The 19,090-nt window shown below is 32.7% G+C and overlaps 2 long non-coding RNA genes across 2 annotated transcripts in view; one reads left to right on the forward strand and one right to left on the reverse strand.

The window, feature by feature from the left end:
* The window catches only part of LOC140442739 (uncharacterized), a 38,504-nt gene that overhangs the window by 11,560 nt on the left and 7,854 nt on the right, over positions 1–19,090 (reverse strand). The window lies entirely within an intron of this gene.
* On the forward strand, positions 14,372–17,933 carry LOC140443631 (uncharacterized). The gene is made up of 2 exons (XR_011951245.1): positions 14,372–14,677; positions 17,653–17,933. It is a non-coding gene; the product is annotated as an uncharacterized lncRNA (long non-coding RNA).

Below are 19,090 nucleotides of genomic sequence, written 5' to 3' on the forward strand. Positions count from 1 at the left end.
TCCTTTAGCCTCCTTCTTTCTTCGATCAGATTTTTAGTGTTGAGACTTTATTTCTTCATACGATATGGTTGATTTATTGCTAATTTATTCTACAAATTGATGATTAAAATATTCCTCATCGGAAATTTTACTACTTCACATAAATTAGCTTTTTCACAAAATAGCTAAAATGTAATTATAACGTGAGATCGCAATGACGTATAACATATATTTATTATACGACATTGGGGGAGACAGACATATACACTTGCTATAAAATAACGTTTAAAAAACGTCAAGGTTTTACCAAAACAAAATAAAATTAAAACTAAATAAAATTAAAAAACAAAAAAAAAATAAAATAAAATAAAATATACAAAATTAAATAAAATTATGTAAAATTAAATAAAATTTAATAGAATTCAATAAAATTAAATAGAATTAAATAAAAATATATCAAGTTAAACAGCATTACGTAAAACTAAATTATAATTCAATAAAATGAATTAAAATTAAATAAAATTAAGTAAAAGCTATACCTGTAAAAGGGCAGGTATACCGTTTCTGGTTCATTTCTCATGTAAAATCCCCTAAGAAAATGCTAAGGTTTATCCTGCTTAGTTTTTGAGCGTTTTGTAGTGGGGGTAGAAAAGTTCTTCGGATCGTGACGCATGCTATATCATTGTAAGGAGGGAGGGTAGCGAATATGTTAAGACAAAAAACACACATTGCGTAATTGCCAAGAGGGCATTGCATGATATCTCCTTTGTTATCGGTCTCATTGGAGCGTGTGTTGCGTTAAATAAAAGAGAAGGACATAACGAATATACAATCGCGATCATAAAATCCGGGTCATCTTGAAAATTTCAAGTTTCTTCAATATTCTTGCTTCTGGTGCAGTAATATCCTTTTTTTTTGGCTAATGTATTTATATTTGTCATCAATGTTTGTTTTGAAAGAAAAAAAAATGGTTTTTTATTGTTTTTATTGAAAAAAACAGAAAACAAATCAAATTGTTGATAAAACAGACATACGAAAAAATATGGAAAATACAGAACCTGGTAAAAAATCAGTGAAATTTCAATGACCAATATTGTGTATTGCCTCCCCTTCTCCAATAACCTCTTGCAGACGACGGGGCATACTCTCAATTTTTCTCCGAATTACATGTTGTGGTATGTTATTCCACTCACTCACTAACAGATCCTTAAGCTCCTGTGCGTTCTTAGGAGGAGGTGTATGGGTTTGAATATATTTTTTCAAATCGTCCCAGAGATGTTCGATGGGATTCAAGTCCGGAGACCTAGCTGGCCAAGCTACCCTCGTAATTACAACTTCGTCCAAGCATGACATACTGATCCTGGCAACGTGCGATCGCACGTTGTCCTGCATAAAAACGGCGTTTTCTCCAAGCCCTGCCATGTTGGGCATACCATGTTCTTCCGGAATCTCTGTAATGTACCTTCGTGCAGTTAGGGACCCATTTTCGATGAAGGATAATTCTGTGTGAAAGTCGGAAGATATACCTCCCCAAGCCATGACCGAGCCCCCACTAAATGGCATTCTTGGAGCAATGCAAGCTTGTGAAAATCGTTCACCGGTTCTCCTCCAAACTCTTACACGTCCATCGGATCCATTTAGTCAGAAACGGGATTCATCTGAGAATAACACTTTGCTACAATCGTTAATTCCCCAACGCGCGTATTGTAGAGCAAAAGCTAGTCGTGCAACTCGAGGCACCCGGCGAAGTGGCGGTCCTCTAGCCATTACCCGAAAAAATAGTCAAGAAGAACGAAGTCTTCTTCTGACTGTTGTAACACTAAAATTGCGATTTCGTGCTTCCTCTAGACGATTTTGATGCATAACCGCTGTTGAGGTCCGGTTTCGTAAAGACTGAAACACAAGGAAACGGTCATCTAGTGCCGTGGTCGTTGTTCTTCGTCCAGAGCCAGGTCGCCTGGTTAGCAAACTTGCCTCCTGAAAGCGTTGAAGCACTCGTTGAACCGTAGAAAGGTTTACGCCAACAGTTCTTGCGACTTGCCGTTGAGTGTGACAGTCTTCCACAAGTGCAACAATTTGTGAAGTTTCAACAGTCAAAGACATTTTTGTCAAAAAATAAACACTAATAATGGCACTAATAAACACTAATGGTGGCAATAATAAACGTTTGTCCGTTGCATTTTAACAGAAAGTCGAAGCACAAACGAGACATTTAAAACAAGCGGAGTTACAGGTAGCGTTCATTTTGGGAAGTGTGCACTTTACCGCGAAATTGGCACTATTGGAATTCTTTGTTACAAAGGAAACCGCAACAATTCTCAGAAACATGCATTAGTTCGTTTTTGTGTTATTATTATTTACGATAAAGCTCGTTAAAAATAAAATATCGGTGATTTTCAAGGTGACCCGGATTTTATGATCGCTAGTGTATTAAGGTAGAAAAAACAAAAAAGGCGACAACTAAAAGGACACTGCACAGTTTCTTTATTATTAATAAACGTAAAGTTACGTACGAGATGTCATAGGGCACTATGGATAAAAATAGTTTAACTAAAAGACAAATTTTGATTTATTAACTTAAAGAAGGCCTCTCGCTGAGTACAAAACAAACAACTAGACGAATCCTAATATGTGACATAGCATAGAAAGGGGAGGAAATAACAAATATATTAAGTAAGAAAAAACAAACAAGGCGGCTACTAAAAGGGCACTAGATAGTATCTTTATTATGAATGAGCTTATAGCGATATACGAGATATCATAGGGCACTATGAATACAAAGAGATTTACTATAAGACAAATTTTGATTTAAAGACTTAAATAAGGCCTCTGGCTGAGTGCAAAATAAGGAACTGATCGAATACTAACATACATAAAAAATTAAAGGGGAGGATATAACGAATATATTCAGATAGAAAACACAAACAAGGTGACGACCAAAAAGGCACTACATAGTGCCCTTTTGGTCGTCGCCTTGTTTATTATTAATGAACATTTGGCTACATACGATATATCATAAATAAAAATGGATTTACTTTATGACCAATTTTGATTTATTAACTTAAAGAAATCAACTGATTAAATCCTAACATGCGATATTGCAAATGAAAGGGGAGGATATAACGAATATAGTCAGAGAGAAAAAACTCTCCTGGCATAATCATCTTAATAGTACCCTTGGTGCAGAAGTAACTAAACAGCAATTTAAAACAGCAAACATTTGTGCCCTGGAACTTGTTTTTCTCTCTTATACACGCCGCAGCCCGGGCCTCGGGCTTATACCTCGAAAACGCTCAAGTTTACAGAAAAACTACAAGAACTTGTTTTGCTGAGGATTATCAAAAAAATTCAAAAAAATAAATCAAAAAAATTTGTTTAAAAAAATATTATTTTGGGCCTTGCGACATAAATCTTATTTTGGGTATCTCATGAAAGTAGTTATGCAAAAAATCTCACGGGATTATTTTCCCGAACGAACCCGAGCTTTTCGCCTTGTCTATTTGCATAAATGTGGAAACAATATAGTTTATTAGATCATCAGTTGTTGTTTGGTAGAAATTAATCAATTATATTCATAATTAGTCCATTGATTTATCAAAAATCCAAACAACTTTACAAAGTTTCCTCGTGTGTGACCCTATATCTATTTTGTTTTTGAAACAGATGATCTTCGAACTTAAACGATGATATAATATTGATAATTAGAGGTCTTAATTTACCTTTAATGTTTTCGTGTTATTTGCTGTTCTTATAATTTCAGTTAACAAAATACAACTATTATGAGTTATCTCTGTTGTGTTTAATAACAATACATTACGTCTTTAGTAAGTTAGATAAGGCAATAATCTATCAAATGAGACCTCCTTTGATGCCCTCCAATTAAATAAATTTAATTAAAGTAAAATTTTTCAAAATTTTGTTTATGTCTTAATATAATATCAGTAAATAACTATTTGACTGATTAGGGTATTACAAAATTTACAATAAACTATGTAATTATATCTTAATATGTTATTTTTTCCGAAAAAACCAACGAATTTCTCTTCTTTATTTCCCACTTCAAGTGGTTAGCGTAGAAAAGTGCCATGTCCTCTAATGCAGCGTTTCCCAAATTTATTGTTCCGTGGCACGGATATTTTTGTGCTTATCCTTCGTGACCCACTAATTTCTTTTGAATACCCTGTTGTGTGTGTACAAGAAAACATATTTAAATATTTATTATAGTTTTATGTATTTTAATAGAAAATCATTAGCTTAAACAAAAATGTAATAAACAAAATAAAAATCAAATACTTTATTAATCAGAAGTATGCAGTTCTTTCTGGTTAACTAAAAACTTCACGGTTGAATGAAAAGATGTCAATTTTATCCTCAGGTCTGGTTCGACTTCCAAACAGTTCATATATTTATTTTTGAGGAAAACCAGTGTTGAAAACTCTGTCTGACACTGATAGGTCGTAACAAAAGGAATTAAAAACTTAATTGCTTTTTCTGCTTAAACTAGGTACTCCTGACGGCAAGGCAACCAAAAATCTATCAGTGATATTTTGTCAAATATGTCTGACTGCCCTATCACACGATAGTTCAATTACGGACTCAATATCTGAATCTAGAAGTCCTGTCTCGGATTCTACGTTGATTGTAAATGAATTCCTTATCCATGCTTTGTCGCTGTGGATGAGAAAAATATTCCTTCAGATTTGACTTCAGTCCTAGCCGGTGTTCCTTAAAAGCCGCTGAAATCTCATCTGGTAATAAACTCACGTTATACTCTTTTTGCAGTTCTGTTAGCTTTGTAATTTTCTGCTTAACACATTTTTTTGTTGCATTTTTCACCTTCTTTTGTAGTTACTTTAAGTAGTTACATTGCTACCTTGTAATGTCATATTTAAAGTTTTCAATAAGTCAAAAATATCACAAAGGCAGGCTACCTTCATTAACCAGTTGACATCATGAGAACTGTCTTTAAATTAAAATATTGTTCTAAGAATATTGAAATTTCTTCCTTCAATTCAATAAACCTCTTTTTAAAACATTCCCTTTTGATAGCCAACGCACTTCGCAGTATAAAAGATGTTTATGTTCACTTCCTATTTCTTTGCACAAAGCAGAGAATACTCTTTTGTTCGATGTGCGTGATTTTATGAAGTTTATAAATTTTACACACTGTTGCATAGATTCAGTTAAAAGCAGTGGCATTTTTTGACAGCTAATGAATCTCTGTAGATGCTATAATGCACCCAAACACATTTTTGGTGCTACGGCTCTGATCCTCGATAAACACATTTATTCCATTCAATCCCATTGTCATTAATGCAGCTATTAATCAGATTAAATATTTCTTCAGCCGTTGTTCTTGTTGACAGAGATTTACAAAACAGAAATCCTTCGTGAATAGTATTTTCAAAATCGTATTTTACAAAACATTAGATTAGCATTATCTGATATGTCTGTACTTTCATCAACTTGCAAGGAAATATAATTACACTCCTTTAAGTGACCTATAATAGTTTCTTCATTATTACTTACCATCTCCACAATCCTACGCTTCACTGTGTTATTAGAGCCAGCGAATTCACTTGCTTCTCCTGCTTTTTATCACATATCCGAGATGCTACTGTTTTCATTGCTGGAACTATTAATTTCTCGGCAATTGTGTAAGGATAACCGGTTTCAGCAATTGATTTTGATATTTTATAAGAAGCCTGTACAAGTTTTTCAGATTGAGCGTTCTGAAAGAAATTCAAAGACATAGTCTTTTTGGTAGCTATTATTTCTGTCTTTTTATTTATAAATCTTCAATTTTGAAGGTTTCATGGACTCATTTGAAGGTGAAGCATAACAAATAACACATAATGGCTTTTCATTAGTACTCTTTATAAAACCAAACTGTAAGTAATTTTCAGAATACTGTCAGGTCAAGGACTCCTTCTTTTTTGTACAGTTGTAGACTGCGCATCGAGCTGCCGTTTGTAATTACCACTCGTACCTACCTCTGGATGGACTATTACTCGACTGTCTGTGTATGTGTATTATTATTGTCGCTCTTAGAACTTGTGCTCGGCTGCAGATCGCAGCCGGGTATATTTATCCATCGTCAAATTTAACGTAATCAATATCCATGAAAAATACGCGCTCTCTGGTTTGACATTAAGCTTAAACTGAATGGAATAAAAGAAGCAGCAGTACAGCGGACGGAAATTTGTAATTTTTGTGGATGTGGTATTGGGAGGTTAAAATAAAAACGGTGGCAAAGCAAGATATGAAACGGCGAGACGAGGCGACCCGGCATTTTGCTTTCGTGGCCCGGAACCGCTTCGCGACCCACCATTTGGGAAACGCTGCTCTAATGAACATAAACAAGAACGAGTTAATAATATCATTTCTGTCCTTTGCGCTATACAAAATGTTTAAATTTTTGTACAACAGTATACTTAGGTCAGACAAGAAGAAGTTTTAAAAACTAGTTAGAGGATTTAGGGCTAGTTTTGTCTGCAATAAAATTGATTTAACATGTACCAACCATTAAATTATAGAAGGCAATGAGTCTCTTCACTTTCAAATTTTGTATAAACAAGCAAGTAAAAAAATAGTTAAAATACCGAAACTTAATCATTCTAAAAATGCAAATTTTAAGCCTAACGAGAAGATACTGGGATGGCATCGTTTTCTTGGTCTTCCAATAAGTCTCTTCTTCCTATTTTTTTTTGGAAGCCTGTTTTCTTTCATCCTAAATACATGGCCTGCCCACTAAAGACTCTGTATGCGTATATACTGAGATAAAGGTGATTTGCTACCTGTTGTTCTTATTTATAGGACCTTTATGGGCATTTATTCTCAGTACCTTTGTTTCAAAATATTTCTGCTGTTTACAGATTTTTGATTCAACAGTTACACCCTTAGCTCACGATCGGTCGGATTATGGCCTTGTAGATTCGTGTCTTAGTTCTTTAATACACGTCTCGTGATTTAAATATCGGGCTCGTTGCAAAGTATGTTGTATTGTCTAGGATGACTTTTCTGCTAAGCTCTAAGCTCTAAGCTAGGATGACTTTGTGATGTTGACTACTAAATAGATAAAGCAATCTACTTTTTTTAAATGTTTTTTTCCTAAGCTTCATTAAGTTTTTATAATTAATATATTTTTCCGGTTATCGAAGTGTTAGCCCAAGACTCAAACTCCAACCTGTAGGCCCAGGGTTTTGTATCAGAGTAGTCCTTCTTCTAGATAGTTTGCTGTCTCGACAGTATTAAAACCCGGTATTATATGACTATTTGATCCGCCGTTGATATTTTATTACCAACCTACCCGTCTACTTAACATTTATATTATTACTATAAACTGTGCCCGTCGCATGCGACGGGGGATCCAATCAATTGTCGTATACAGTCAGTCATTTAATTTTTAAAACAATAAACTTTTTGTATATAAAACAAGTAGATATAAAGCATGATCTGGTGCACTTCTGACCTGACATCATGTTTTTATACTATACCGTGCATATATTAATGGTACGCTATATACATTATAAATATGTACTATACGCCTCACGCCTCGTAATTTGATAAGTCATATGCTAGTATTGGGCAGATGCCTATAGCTAGATGCCTTCTTTAAGTCAATAAATTAAAATTTGTCTTTCAGTTAAACTATTTAATTAATTAATAATGAAAAAACTGTGTAGTGCCCTTTTGGTAGTCGCCTTGTCTGTTTTTTCTATCTTAATACATTCGTTATATCCTTCCCTTTCATTAAACGCGACACCCGCTCTAATCGGACCAATAACAAAGGAGATATGATGCAATGCCCTTTTGGCAATTACGCAATGTGTACTTTTTTATCTCAACATATTCGTTGCCCCCTCCGAAGTATCATGCGTCACGATCCGATGAACTGTTCTACTCCCACCAAAAAACGCTCAAAAACTAAGCAGAATGTACCTTAGCATTTTATGGGTTTTTACATGGGACATGAAGCAGAAACTTTTTTTAATTTGATTTAATTTTACTTAATTTAAGTGAATTGGTATTTATTTTTACGTATTTCTGTTTTACTTGATTTAATTTTATTTATATTATATTTACCTTTATTTGATTTTATTAAATTTTCTCTAATATTATTTAATTTTGGTTAATTTTAATTAATTTTATATAAAATTTATTTTTTTTTAAATGTGTCGATAACAATTAAACTATACTGTATACTCAAGCTCAATCAAGCCATTCAGAGCTATGCTGGAAATATTTATATTCCACTATGCATCAACAATTTACCCATATAAATTACCATCATTCTTGTAATCATTGCGTCGAGTAAGGACGATAAATATACGAAGACGGTTGCGTTTCGATTTAAGTCTCTTACCACTCCCTAACACGTGTTTCTGGGTCTACCCGTATCCGAGAGAGTTTGTAAGAAGACTCAAACTAAATCAAAACGCACCGACTACTCTGGCAATTATAGGAAAAACAATTACCAAAGTATGCTACTAGAGACCTCTAGTGAGGAAATATGAAGTTAAACGTGTCCATAGCAATTAAAGTAAATTGTATACCCAAGCTTAATCAAGCTATTCAGAGCGATGCTGGGAATATTTATATTCCACTATGCATCAACAATTTACCCATATAAATTACCACCATTCTTGTACTCATTGCGTCGAGTAAGGACGATAAATATACGAAGACGGTTGAGTTTCAATTTAATTTGAGTCTTTTATCACTCCCTAATATGGGTTTTTGAGCCTACCCGTCATCAGAGAGAGTTTGTAAGAAGACACAAATTAAATCGAAATGCAACCGTCTTCGTATATTTATCGTCCTTAACTCGTCCTTACTCGTGTGTGTGAGTTTGCCACTAAGAGCGTCGAGAAGTCCGAGTCGGCTCCTAACCTTATTACAGGTTCTGTCCGTATCGTCACTCCAGCGTAATATTTGTGTAAACAACACGCCGAGATATTAGATCTGGTTTCGGAGTCGGAGTCGTTCTCCCCATAAACTCAAATTGTGCCTTTCGGTGATAATAGGTGTGATATATTGACTGCGGTATGGATGTCTGAAAAGGATCATCTGTGTTTTGTTTGGGTTAGGTGTCACTCTCCATCTCTGACACCATCGCTCGACTAGGAGCAGATGAGTACAAGAATAAGTACAAGAATGATGGTAATTTATATGGGTAAATTGTTGATGCCTAGCGGAATATAAATATTCCCAGCATCGCTCTGAATAGCTTGATTAAGCTTGGGTATACAATTTACTTTAATTGCTATCGACACATTTAACTTCATCTTTCCTCACTAGAGGTCTCTAGTAGCATACTATGGTAATTGTTTTTGCTATAATTGCCAGAGTTGTCGGTGCGTTTTAATTTAGTTTGTCTTCTTGCAAACTCTCTCTCTCTCTCAACCGTCTTCGTATATATTTTTTTTATTGAATTTGGTTTTAATTTTATTTTATTTTGGTAAAACCATGGTATAATAAACGACAACGTTTACATGGGTAAAACGTTGATATTTGTTTTATGTTTGAACGTCATTTTATTTTTATAGGAAGTGCACATGTCCATCTTAACCAATGATATATAATAAATATACACTAATGCCCAAAATTAACGCACCACCTTAAATGTACCAAAAGTTTGAAGTTATTTTTCTTCTGAACGAATGATTAGATTTTTTTCATATTATAGGTCTATTCTTAGTAAATCAATGTATTAATGTTTTCTGAAAAATATCAACGTTTTACCCGTATACGGGGTGTAAAAATAAAGTTGTGTTTTTTCATCGTTTTTTGCAACACCCTGTGGAATTTATTATAAATAAACGCTAAATCTTATTATTATTTTGACATAAATTTGTTCTTTCTTAAAATTTTCGTTAATAAAATTATTTCGATATCTCTATTATCAAAGATTATACAGAACTTCAAATGTAACAAGTTTTTATCAACATTTAAAGCAAAGAAAACATTACTTACATAAACTTTATTGACATTTAATACAAATAAAGCCTAAGAAAATATAACCTACATATTCTTTAACAATTGCCCTTTCCCAAAAACACTTAATAACGAGTATTTCCACCTCTAAATCTAATTACTTCTTCACAGCGGCGAGGCATACTTAAAATCTAGCAGCGTATTTGGTCTTGATCAATTGTATCCCAAACTTCTTCCACAATAACTTCTATGTCGACAAGAGAGACAGGAAATACAAATTTTCATTAAAAGAAAATTATTTCCTATGTAAGGAGCAAATGGAACTACATGGTTAGACAAAATGTCTAATATACCTTTCACCTGTTCTCTTCGTAAAGCAACAAGGTCCGTTTGCGCTGTAAGAGATATTTCTCCCCAAACCATTACAGATTCACCATTGAATAAAGTAATAGGTCGTATATTACACTGTGCATATCGTTATCTTGGCCGTCGATTAACTCTCACACTGAGCTATATAAGCAATACCACGATTCATCAGTGAACAACACGTACTTCCAGTCATCAACATTTCAGTCAAGGTGCTTTCTGGCAAATTGTAATCTACTTCTCCAATGATTTACGTTTAAAGCTCTGACTGGTATCCTTATTTGCAGATCTTGTTCAGCGAGACGCCTTTATATAGTGTTTCTACTAATTTGGATATTATGAACATTTGTCACTTGTATTTCAGAATGTCTCATTGTGAGAAAACGTTCTCTTATAGCACGAAGCCTGATAAACTGATCTTGTCGTGGTGTTGTAAGTTTTTCTCTTCCTTATCCACGCCGTTTCGTATGGTCATTTGTTTCTCGAAAACGTTGAATAACTCGTGATATTGTAATATGAAATACCCCTAACCTCAAGCCTATTTTACGATAACTTAAGCCTACATCAGCTAAAGTAATTGTCTGAACACATTCATCTTGGCTCAGATTTCTTGAAATTAAATGTTGAATTTTTACAATTCAATAAAGTCATGTTCAAAGTACACTTTGAACGTACTTTTATTTTTTGATAATAAAGATATCGATGATTTTTTTACGAAAATGTTGAAAAAAATGAAACTTTTTTAAGTAAAGATAAAGTATTAAGATTAATATGTAGCATTTGCTTTAAGGAAATTCCACAGAGTGTTGCAAAATAAGATGAAAAATAAAATTTATTTTTACACCCCGTATCTGGTGAAATCCAATCAAGGATACACAAGAAAAATAGCTTAATAATTATGGTAGAGTTGAGGTCGGGAGTTAATTTTGGAGAGTAAAAAATCACGCAATGCTTTGAACATACTTTTCTTTTTTGATAATAAACGTATCGTAATGATTTTTTTACCAAAATGTGAAGAAAGAATGAAGCGATCTTAAAATATTCATAACATGTAGCGTTTGTTTCTAAAGGTCGTGGCATATTATCTGCACGTTGCGTTTCCAGCACATAGCGTTTAGTTTTCGAAAAATATAATTTAAATGGTCTTAAATATGAACAACGCACACTGTCCGGAACATAGCGTTTCAGACACTTAACGTTTCCGTTCAGTATATTTGAAAACAATATTTTACTGATACCGACGGCTACGTAACAAGCCGTAACCGGTTGGTAAGGATAATGTGAATTAGATGTCCGTAGTTTTCCCCTTGTTTATTTAGGTATTTGTTTGATTTTGATACAGAGCATTTAAAAAAAAATAATTTTCGGCATCAGTAAAATATTGTTTTCGAATATACTGAACGGAAACGTTAAAGGTCGTGGCATATTATCGTGCACGTTGCGTTTCCAGCACATAGCGTTTAGTTTCCGAAAAATATAATTTCAATATTTTTAAATATGAACAACGCACACTGTCCGAAACATAGGTCGTAACCAGTTGGTAAGGATAATGTGCATTAGATGTCCGTCGTTCTCCCCTTGTTGTTTATTTAGGAACTTGTTTGATTTTGATATAGAGTATTTAAAAAAATAATTTTCGAGGCTATTTTGTCATTTATGCATGTTTTTTTATTGCTTTGTGACAATTAATCACGGAAGTGATAAACACTTAGGACTTTTGTACGGAAGTGACACCTCTTCTTTTTAAAAATACTTTTTGGTTTGATATGTCTGGCTTCGTTAAATGTAGTATTTTGTTTTTTAACTGAAGGTGAAATTAAATTTAAAACATATTTAAACTGAATCCTATTCATTCTAAAATAATTGTTAAACCTATTAATTATTATTAAATTCCTAATTGTTTATCACTTCCGTGATTAATTGTCACAAAGCAATAAAAACACATGCATAAATGACAAAATAGTCTCGAAAAATATTTTTTTAAATACTCTGTATGAAAATCAAATAAAGACCTAAATAAATAACAAGGGGAAAACGACAGGTATCTAATTAACATTATCCTTACAAACCGGTACGCAGCCGTCGGCATTAGTAAAATATTGTTTTCGAATATATTGAACGGAAACGTTAAGTGTCTGAAACGCAATGTTCCGGACAGTGTGCGTTGTTCATATTTAAAACCATTTAAATTATATTTTTCGGAAACGCTATGCGCTGGAAACGCAACGTGCACGATAATATGCCACGACCTTAATACATTCCACCGGGTGAGAAGGAATGAAGCGATCTTAAAATATTCATAACATGTAGCGTTTGTTTGCCGGCCCGACCAGGGGGGGGGGGGTAAAATCCCCGGGGCCCGGCCGTTAGCAAATGTTAAAAAATTCCTTTTATTAAAATATTTTACAACAGATTGAATTTGCTTGCGGTTTTAATTATGAAATTATTATAAGGAATATTATGCATTTGGAAAAGGAAATATGCAAGAAATTATTTCTTTGCATAAGTTACAATTAATAAAAATATATCGGGAATACATTGCGCGTGGAAGCTCCTGATCAATGGGGTTTTAGAATATCTTAACACCTTCAAGTGCATCCTCATGGCGTCAATTTGGGTGAAAGTGTTGCTACCCATCAACTACAGAAGTCAACTACTTCAAACTATCGACGCTACTTTGGATGTTGAGAGTAGTAATATAGAGAGCCTAATTGATGATTTAAGTGCCTTAAGAAATAACTGGGACTAATTGATGAATAAGTGCCTTAAGATATTGTCTGAATGCAAACATGTTGCAAATGCTTATGGTATCGAACCGGAACTCTCCACTTCCCGTGCGAGAAAGAGGAAGACTTTTCACGATGAAACAGCTACAGAAGATGTAATGTTAAATTTATCTCCGGAAGAACGCTTCAAAAAAGAAGTTTTTTACACAATAATTGATATTTTGGTGGCCAACCTGAAAACGAGGTTCACAGCACTGAAAGAAATCGAAATGAAATTTTCATTTCTTTTATGGAAGTATAACGAAATGGACGAGAATACGATCTCAGAAAGTTGTGTAAGATTCGCCGAAGAGTACAATTCAGATGTAAGCAGGGATCTAGTTGATGAAATGATTTACTTGAAAACTGTTAGTAAATCAAACATCTCAGATACGTCGCTGAAACCATCAAAACTTTTGAACAAGCTCGTGTGCCTTAATGTGACAAATCTTTTCCCCAATGTGTGCATTGCTCTTCGCATATTCTGTTGCCTACAAGTATCGGTTGCTCCGGCCGAGAGATCATTTAGTGTTTTGAGCCGAATTAATAATTGTTTAAGATCTACTATGGGTCAACAACGATTATCTGATTTGGGACTGTTAAGCATAGAGTCGAAACTTGCAAAAACTCTTGATTTCGACCACGTGATCCAAAATTTGCGGATATAAAAGCAAGAAAAGTTATGTTGTAACTAACAGTTCTATTGTAAATAATTAAAAACAAAGTTTAATTGTTAAAACTGTTTTAATTTTCTTCCTTCCTGTGTCAATAGCATGAGTGTTCACTATTACATATCCCAGTTTATGAGTTATTAGATTTTTGGGAATTTTCGTTAAACTGGGTTAGGGGGGGGGCGGCCGGGTCTCATCCCCGGGGCCCGGCCTGGCTCTGGGCGGTCCTGTTTGTTTGTAATACATTCCACCGGGTGTTGCAAAATTAGATGAAAAAACACAACTTTATTTTTACACCCCGTATATAAGTAAAACGTTGACATTTCTTAAAAAAACATTATAGTCATTAACTAGAAATATACCTACAATGTGAAAAATAAATCATGGAAATCCAATTAAGGGTTCAGAAGAAATATGGTTTTAAAATCATGGTCCATTTTAGGTGGTGCGTTAATTTTGGAGAGTAGTATATTTATATTATACGTCATTGATGTTACCTTATAATTACAGTAAACTAGGTTTTTAGCAATTTTGTGAAAAAATTAATTTCTGTGAAGTAGTAAATTTCCGATTAAGAATATTTGAATCATCAATTTGTAGAATGAATTAGCAATAAACCAACCGTATCGTATCAAGAACAAAAGATGATTGAAATGTCGGATGTTTGTAGTTCAGTCTTTCCAAGGTGGCGTAGTTACATTACTGGGCAAACGGTGTGACTTGTCATCCTATTGCTAAAAGCGAAAATGCGGTCCTGCGTAAATATAATATTATCTTGTTTTAACAAATTAGATTAACAAACTGGTCAGCTTTGATACCTATATAAATTACGCTCTACACTCCAATTAAACTAAATTGTTGGTATATTTGTTACTATTAGAAAATACTCACGCTTCTAATTCAAAATGAAACCTGTATTTGTTGCAATTTTTGTGGTCATCGTTGTGGCTGCCGTAGCTGGTAAGAATAATAATTTTAACCTCTACTTTCTTCAGATCTAAATTTTATATTGTATATTTAAAGTAGTTTTTTAATTTTATAGGTATTATTATTATATAAATTTCCATTCCACTTGCTCTATAATGACTCTGGCATCATTAATCCCTTAATTTTTTTAACCTTAAATTTTATATTTATATATTATATAATTTTTGACTGAATATGGATTGGAATCAATGGAAATATCAATATTTAGCTTTGTAAATATGTAGATTTGTAAACTGTAAGCGCCAACTTAACCTTTCCTAAAACCAATGATGAATTATTATACTTTCTGACCTTTCGCCATGGAGAATCCAAAATTAAATATAGATCTCTCTACTCGCTTCTAAACTGTACTTCCCGTTACCCTTAGATCTTTTATCTTCCTTGATTACGTATTCCTAGGTAATGCTATTTTTTCTTTATTAATTTTTGTAACTATGTTGTCTCCTCAACTTACATTTTAATCACAAACTACTTTAACTTTGTAATTGTTTTTTTACTGTCTTATTTTTTAAATTTAGTGTTTATCCAGTCGTTTCTTTTTGTATAGGTACCCTAGTTCGCTCGGTTTGTTGTTAATTTGACAGTATCCTAAACTAAGCTAGAATGCGTCTACTACATTTCTCTATGTTTTCCTAGAAATTAATATGGACTAATCGATAATTTTTTGCTTTAGCTCTGCCGACTTGCTGGTTTAGTTTTATAAATTCATTATTTCAAGTAAGCCCAATAAAAATAATCTTTGGTATTTAAATCTGGTGAACGAGTAGGTCATTCAATACTACCTAATCTACCAATCCATCGTCCTGGAAATGTCTAATCTTAATAACGCCGAACATTTACACCAAAATGGACTGGAGTAAAAATCTTGCTGAAAAAATATTTCATTTAAATTGGCTGCAAACTTGTTTTTCAGGGCAGGTACAATTTTATTTTTACGTAGCATTTCAATTTTCTTCCTTTTTCAAGACACTGTAATATAGATAAAATATGTGTAAATATTTACAAAATATCACAATTCGTCAGTGCAACTTACTAGTCGTTGAGATTATTTAAAATAAACTTTGACACTCTACATTAACAACACAAATATAAAATATAATAATGGACAATACATTCTAAAAATTTTGGTCAGGATAGTAAAACTTAGTTTAGTTCATGACATCTTTTGATAGTGTGTTTTAACTCTGATACATAGAACAGAAAGAAAAAACAATGTGATTAAAATGTAATTAGTTGTTCCTAATATTATATTTATTTTCAAGAAACAAGAGGCCCATATTGGGTAGTTTTAATTTTTAATTATTAAACATGTCTTAATGGTATGCAACCAGTTATGCATACAAGAATAAGTAGAGGTGAATATTTATTTTATTTTTGATGTTTTTCCAGTAAATAACAATAAATGTTGCTCAATTTATCTATGTTAGACTTTTTATTTATGCAAGATGTACTAGATTTCATGAAACACATTTCCAAGAAAACACGTTTTGCATCGTTTTTTTTTTCTTTTGCCAAAATACAGGAATCCTCGACATTGAACTCCCGAGTTATTGCATGCGCTGTGAATGCACATACATTTATTTTATTGGTTTTTATGTCACTACGATGTGAGATCACCTTACTGTGGAAATTACGAGATGATTCTCCTATGTAAACGTGGTTGCAATTGACACACGGTATAGAATAAACAACATTCGATGACTCCTGTATTGTGAAAGGATCTTTTGCCTTTGTGTATAACTTCGATACCGTTTTCACATTCTTAGTTGTAATTTTTAAGCCATTAACATTTTTGAAAATGTTCAAAAGCTTAGGTGTCAAAACTGGAACGTCAGATGGTATTACTAATGTGTTGTATGTCAATGTCAATTGTCCGACCTAATTGTTATGAAAATTTTGGTTGTTAGAAAATTGCCAAGGAAAAAGAGACCCGAAAATGAGTTTATTTAAAAGACCTATGGAGTAGGAGTTCTCTAGTAGTATAGATCTCAACTTTTTTAGTCCTCGTCCCTGAAATCGATGTGTGACAAGTTAGTAATCCTAGTTTTTAAGGCCAAAACCAAATTTGTTTTCATCTTGGATGGATGTTGAAAATAATGTGTAAAGCAAATATACCATTTCACATACATTTTATTAAACAATATGTAGATAATTTGATTTTATCGATCCCTGAAAACAAAGTAACTGATGTTTTAAACACATTTAACTCCCAATGTGAACACCTAAAGTTTACGGTTGAGAGAGAGGTAGATGGTATGATTCCTTTTTTAGACATGCTTATCCATCGTGGCAGTGATGGCGTGCTAAGAACGGAGTGGTATCGTAAACCTTGTTTTAGTAACCGTTTCATAAATTTTTATTCTCAACATCTGTTTTAACCAGAATTAAATTATGACTTTATAAATACATACGTGTCAATGATACTGTACGTTGAGTTTTAATTTTAATATATTAACCAAAAAGTGCCATAAAATCTTGTGCCAAAAAAATGACATATCGATTTATAGTTCAAATATGATATCATTCATTGCTTTCATGTTCCTAAATGTCACCTCACACAGTAACTCTTGTAACTATGGATTTTACGAGAGAACTTTTATCATTTGTGAGCAAAGCTTAAGCAAAATCGTGATCATCTTAGTTATGATGGCTAGTCGTAACTAAATGTTAAAATCTCTTTAGTTTTAATACCTTTTAACGCGATTGCAACGAATAAGACCATACCTCCTCTTTATTTTACTTCCAAAATGTATGTAAAGGTGCTGAGTCTATTTTGACTTTCCAAATAAGTGAATAATTATTCACTAAAATTCGATAGAATCAGTTGGTAATAAGTGTAGATAGAAAAGTTTAATAATAAGTTTAGGAATTAGAACGCTTTAGAAAGATATAGTTATTACAAATAAATCCTTTAAGACGAAATAATAAAATTTGTTTGTTAATTTTAGATGCCACAGCTTTACCCCAATGTGGTGAAAACGAAGCACAAGGATGTGAACCCTGCTGCCCTCAATCAGAAGTTACTTGCCAAAACAAAGTATCTCAACCATGCGATAAACCTTGTGCACTAATTTGTAGATATAAATGCGTTTGTGCTGCAGGATACCTCAGAGATACTAACACCGGAAAATGTGTAAAAGATTGTTAATAATTTAAGTTGTATATTCAATACTATAATAAAAATTTAAAATGTTTCTTACGAAAAATAAATAATTTTAAATAACAATAATTAACTTTTAAAATTTGATCCTCTTTAATAAAAATTACCAAAATTAAAAAAAATATTTTAATTTTTTTTTATTTTGTGCAATATTTACTAGTTTGAGAAGAGGTGCAAACCAAATATTGTCCAACAAACAAAATGAGTGAAAGGCTAAGTCAACCTACGAAAACCCTTATAGTACTAAGTCGACAGATGAAAGGTGTCAGATAAAAGGTGAAAATTATATTTTATTTTTTAAATATTAATGTTCGAAATAGGCCACAATATATTTATTTACAAGTTTTTACTGACGTTTCGATCTCTATATCCAAAGACCGCTTTCAAAGATATAAATGATAGTTATATTTATTTTATTTATTTATTATTATATATTTTTATAATCTTATATTGTTTATTTTCTTATTTTTTCTATCTTTAAAAACGGAATAGAGATCGAAACGTCAGTGTATTAAACATGTAAATAGATATATTGTGGCTTATTTCCAAACTTATCCCTAAAAATACAGAATGCCACAAACAAGAAGCTATAGAAAAATAAATATATCTGTCATTTGTATGTTTGAAAACGGTCCCTTTATAGATATCGAAACGTCCGTAAATTAAACATTTGAATAAATATAGTGTGGCTTATTCCCAACATTATTTCTAAAAATACAGAACGACAAGCGAAAAGCCATAGAAAATAAATATTACTATCATTTGTATAATTGAAAATGGTCTCTGGATATAGAGATCGAAACGTCAATAAATAAACATATGAATAAATATTTTGTGGCTCATTCCCTACATTCCCCTAAAAACACAGAATGCCAAAAACAAAAACTATAAAAAACAAATAATTTTGCAGAAAGTTTACTGATACCAACCGGCTGTCGCGGAAGTTACGCTAAAACTTCTTTTGACCCGTCCTAAAAGAGTTACACAATGAAATTTTTTTAAAACAAACTTTATGACAGTTTCCACACCACCCCAGAGGTATGTCTTGTGGCGCGTTACTTTTTTTAAATGGGTGTTTGCCAAGAGCCATATTGTCTTATTAAATAAAATGAACAAAACACTTAAACAGTATAAAACAAAACAAAATAAAATCCTATAAAACAAAATAAAATTCTATAAAAATAAAATAAAAATAATGTTTGATGTAACAAAACATTCTACTATTC

The sequence above is a fragment of the Diabrotica undecimpunctata genome, chromosome 6 (genome assembly GCF_040954645.1).
Source record: "Diabrotica undecimpunctata isolate CICGRU chromosome 6, icDiaUnde3, whole genome shotgun sequence".
NCBI classification, from domain to species: Eukaryota; Metazoa; Arthropoda; class Insecta; order Coleoptera; family Chrysomelidae; genus Diabrotica; species Diabrotica undecimpunctata.